The sequence below is a fragment of the Helianthus annuus genome, chromosome 7 (genome assembly GCF_002127325.2).
Source record: "Helianthus annuus cultivar XRQ/B chromosome 7, HanXRQr2.0-SUNRISE, whole genome shotgun sequence".
Lineage (NCBI taxonomy): Eukaryota > Viridiplantae > Streptophyta > Magnoliopsida > Asterales > Asteraceae > Helianthus > Helianthus annuus.
In genome coordinates, this window is record NC_035439.2 from 86,697,071 (window position 1) to 86,702,085 (window position 5,015).

Sequence of the window (5,015 nt, forward strand, 5' to 3'; positions counted from 1 at the left end):
GTTGTTGCGTAACCAGGTATGTACGTTTATTCATGTATAGTGTATAATAAAACAGTTGTCGACTGTCGGGTTATAGACTATAATAAAACAGTTGTCGCCTGGCGGGTATGTATGCAGCCTGTTTGCGGGTCTATATGTTGTTACACCCTAAGCACGCTTAAACTGAAAAGACGCAACGGAAATACGTACCATAAAATTTCTTTTATTAAAAACGTTCCAACATAATTGAAATTCCTTTCTATGGTGAGTCTTTAACGACAATTACATTTTCGTTTCATTTAATACATAACACATATCATATATTTACTATCTACAAGACCACACATTCCCGTACAATCCGTGTTATGACTCGATCTTCAATCGTTTATGTCTCGTGATGACCATAATCCGTAAGTCTGTACAACCTGCATTCACCACATATATTCACATTATTAGTACTTGAAATATTATATGATCTAAGTGTATAATTAAAGGATCACGTCGCGTTTCATCCTCATGTAAGTTTCCATCTAGTTATCCTTCTGAATTCGAGAATTTCATTCCAGGGTCTATCCTTTGATGAGCATACAATACTATACCTGCACTTCATTTCAATTCTCAAAACAATTCGGTTAACATCCTAAATCCTTATATATTAACACCATATTTATCTTCGTACGAGTCTCATTCATTGGAAATGTATGATGTAATAACACATGTACAAAACATCTAAATCAACTCTTTCGTGTACGGAAAACCTACTACAAACATGCATACCACCCTACCCAAACTCTTTCGTACGTCATACATGCTTACATAACCATTAAATAAATCATAAACACTACATCTACGCGTAATTTCTCATACATACTAATCCACACGTACATCCATATCTAAACATATTTAGCTATGGTTTCCACTTTACCCTATATCATATGCATACGATAAAGATCTTACTTATAAGACTTAGCCATATAATATCAAAACCACAATTATTTATGTTAGTTTACCGGCCACGTCTCCGTACATGTTCCTATGGGTTTCCGTTCTTATCCAAACCCCATAAAAACCTTATAGTAGGCTTAGGTTACGTTATCAGGGCGTTGGAAACAATAAAAAGTGAGAAAAGTGCGAAAAATGAGTTTCCGGCATTGAACCCGCGTAGGCAGCAACATAGTGCGTCGGGTGCAGCGTAGCAGGGCGTCGCGACGCCTCCTCTGCAGCACAAACGTTGAATTTCCGTTTTTTTTATTCATTTCGCCCACTCATCGCATATCCCGGAAGTTCCAAGACGTGTAATAACAACATTCAAGCTCCCATGTCCTTCTAATACTTAACCCCAAGATCAAACCAACTACCACATCTCGCTATATTACTTTATACGTTTTGACCCGTTTGATCTTACCAAGCATTTTCCATTATGTTTGATCTATAACAACTTACTACAACATTTCTTGTCTAATTTACTTGCATCTCATAACCATTCTTACCAAACTCCTAACATTCATGCAACAAACTTCATTTATGTACTAAGAAGTGAGATTTCGGAAATTCACTTACCTTATGCGTCCGTGTTTGTATCCGCTTCCTTGCCTCTTCTTGACCCGTTAGCCTTTCGCGCTTGAGTCCATCTCGACATGATCCCAATACTTTCATGTAATCGCAATCACATTCTTGTTAGCATACATAATTGTACATGTTAATGATCATATATATTGCATATTTCACATTTGACTTTCACTTATCTTTTGTAACAAGCACAAGGCATAAATTCAACAATGCATCATTCCAAATTCTTAGTTGCATTACTTTCATTAGTCAATTATTCACTAATATGCATAGCTCAATTCACTAAAAATAGGCTATTTTGGCACGCCCGTTTACTGTACTTACGAGCTCGGAGGGATTATCCTTGTGTCAAATTTTTAGAGTCTAACTCTCTACCAAAAATTTATAAAAAATCATTTACTAAGCAGCAATCAGATTCGTCACTTTCTGACTGCAGCCCATAGAAAAATTCATTTAAAAATCCTCAATTATCCGATTGACATAATTCTAATTGGAGATTTTGATGACCTCCTGAAGCTACCTACAGTAAAAATTTGAGATCATAACTCAATTCCTAAATTGAGTTATGACATTCGTGATGGGCTGCAAATTCTGCCAGAAAACGCAGCCTAAACCTTCGATACGGAAAAATTCATAAAACGTTCAATTTTCGTCAAAAAATGCAATCCAGTTGGGTTTGAAAGGTTTTTCCTAGAAGTTCATCATAAACTCAATAAACATCAGTTTTTGATAAGATTTGACCTGGTTACAGGCGATTAAATTCGGCTGTAACTTTCTGGACAGATTCTGTTTTATCACCTGAATCCCACAAACGATTAAAGCGTTACCATCAATCAAGCATATAGCATATTCTTAGAACATACTTCTACTTAATCACAAATGAACTACTTTCACGTATGGAATTTCATCAAGAACATACTTCTCATGATATTTCATTACTAAATACATCATGTCTACATTCTATGCATATTTATTCGTTATTTACATCCAATCTCATCTAATAATCTCATTTATGCATTTCATCAAACACTTGGTATGCGTACTACTATTGAAGCATAATGTACAAGTGATTTAAGCATGTTCTTCCCAATTTCATAGATTATCAAAATCAATCAAAATTTCATACAACATCCATTCCAAATCAGTTTCATCTAACAATTATTCACTAATAACAATCCTCATACTTAGCCATTACACTAATATACACATAATGCACCCATGTTCTTCACAATATTCCTAAATCAAGTGGGTTTATACTTCAAATCGTTCAAATAACCAAACTCAAACAAAATTCTTATTCTATTGTGTTATCCTAACTCACAATTACACAAATATCCATATGGATTCACGATTGGGTCGAAACCCACTTTCTACAATTCATCAATTTAAGAAATTCGACTTACCACTATGATGAACAAGTTTAGATGGTTAGAATTTGAGTTCATGTATTTGATTTGGCTTCAAATTTCCTTCTAATTTTTGTGGATTTCAGAAAACAAGGGTTTTCTTGTTCTTGCCCTCCTGGTCGTTCTCCAGCACACACACTGAATGTGTGTTGTGTGTTTTGTTTTGATTAAAATAAGTTTCATTCATTTGTTCAACTTTAGTCCTTCTAGTTCTAGTTTTTATTTATTAATGCACAACTTTCATTCTTTCTTTGTTATCATCACATTTCTTTAACTTAGTTATTTAACTAAGTTTATCATACTACATACTTAGAACTTTTAAGATAAAATAAATAAATTACATATTTTTGGGGTGTTACAAGTAAAAATATTCCATTATATTCAATCTCGGTTTTTGGGGCGTTACATATGCAGCCTGTCGACGGTTTGGGTTAAACATAAATGTAACTCAAATCAATCTGTTTAGTGTTTACAAGTATATAGATCATGGGAGAGAACCAAATGTCAAAACCGGACACAACAGGCCCTGGTTCGGTCCAGTTTGGTTTTGTTGGTTCAAACTGAAAACATGTTTGCACATTCAGGTTAGCTGGAGTTGGTCAGTTGGTAATAAAACAAAACAAAACGCTTAGTACAAATTGAAATGGATCCGGGAAATTGATTCGACAACATCATTTTGTCTTTGTTTCTTGGATATAAAAGATAACTAATGCAACAAATATGTTTATGATTTTTTTTATACAGAGCAATATAAAAACACTTTTAACTTTACTAGAATTATTGTTCACTGGTTTATAAAATTTTACTAGGAAAATACATGAACATTAAAAGAAAGCGAAGAATACAAAATGATCTAATGTTTATTGTCATATACTAACCCTTATTGTTATTGTTGTTTTATGATAAACTATAGATGGATTCATAAAATGTCGACATCGAGAATGTATCAAGCGACGATTCTCATGGAGACGGAAGAGGAAAGAGGAAGTCACAAAATGTCAAAAAAGAAACTACAAAAAAGAAAATTATAACCACAACAATGAATAAAACTACAGGTTCTAAAACATCAGGAAAGCCTACTGTTTGGATTGATTTTGAGAAGTATAAAGATGAGGACGGAAACCAACGGGCAAGATGCAAGCATTGCTCGAAAGATTTGGCTGCAGACCCGTATAAAAATGGCACATCGGCTTTGAGTAAACACAGTAGGAGATGTGAAAAACATCCGGATTTTTTAAAAAAACCAAAGCAATATTTTCTTGAAAAAAGGCGATGATGGCGAGGGCGGTAGTGGTGAGGTCAAGGCAAGGAAGTATTGTGCGAAAGCAAGTAGAATAGCCATAGCAGAGATGGTGTTAATAGACGAAGTCCCATTTTCAACCGTTGAGCATCAGGGATTAAAAGGGTTATAGAAAGTTTTAATCCGAATTTTAAGATGCCTAGCAGGTTTACGATTGCGAGGGATACTGGGGAAATATTTTTAGAGGAAAAAGGGAAGTTGAAGTCATTTTTTGCAAAGAATAGCACACGGGTGTGTCTAACCATAGACACGTGGACTTCAAATCAGCGGGTTAACTATATGTTGATCGAAGTGTCGCGCTCCGGTCAAAGATAAGATTTATAAGCCCAAATTACCCTTAACAATGTGTTAGTGGTAGCAAGGGGTCGAACCACGAAGAGTATATGGTTTGTGTGTGGATTCGACTGAATTATTAAAAGTGTCACAATTTATGAAGCTTGCTAAAATGATTTTTGTGTTTTCGTTTAATTGAGAGATATGATTTTAAATTAAATGAATTGGTGAGAATGATTAACAACTACTAATTAATAATTGCGAGAAAATTGGTTACTAGAAAAATAATAATAAAAAGGAATCACGCCCGGTTTCGGTAATTGTTAACCTAGGATTTCTACAAGTTTTAGTTTCAACTCAAATGCATTCGATTAACGGATTTAGTGTACCGTGACTTAGGTGCTACTAACTATCAACGTCCCGAAGAACGGACAAAAAGACACTTTGTAATCAACACAAGTAAATCCTAACAACGACAACGTACAATT

General features: G+C 34.5%; 1 long non-coding RNA gene across 1 annotated transcript; it reads right to left on the reverse strand.

Annotated features, from left to right (window-relative positions):
- Window positions 1-220: 220 nt before the first annotated feature.
- Window positions 221-3,082, reverse strand: LOC110891984. Its single transcript, XR_002565738.2, has 3 exons — window positions 2,952-3,082; window positions 1,540-1,628; window positions 221-404 (listed from the first exon to the last, which is right to left on the reverse strand). It is a non-coding gene; the product is annotated as an uncharacterized LOC110891984 (long non-coding RNA).
- Between the last annotated feature and the right edge of the window lie 1,933 nt (window positions 3,083-5,015).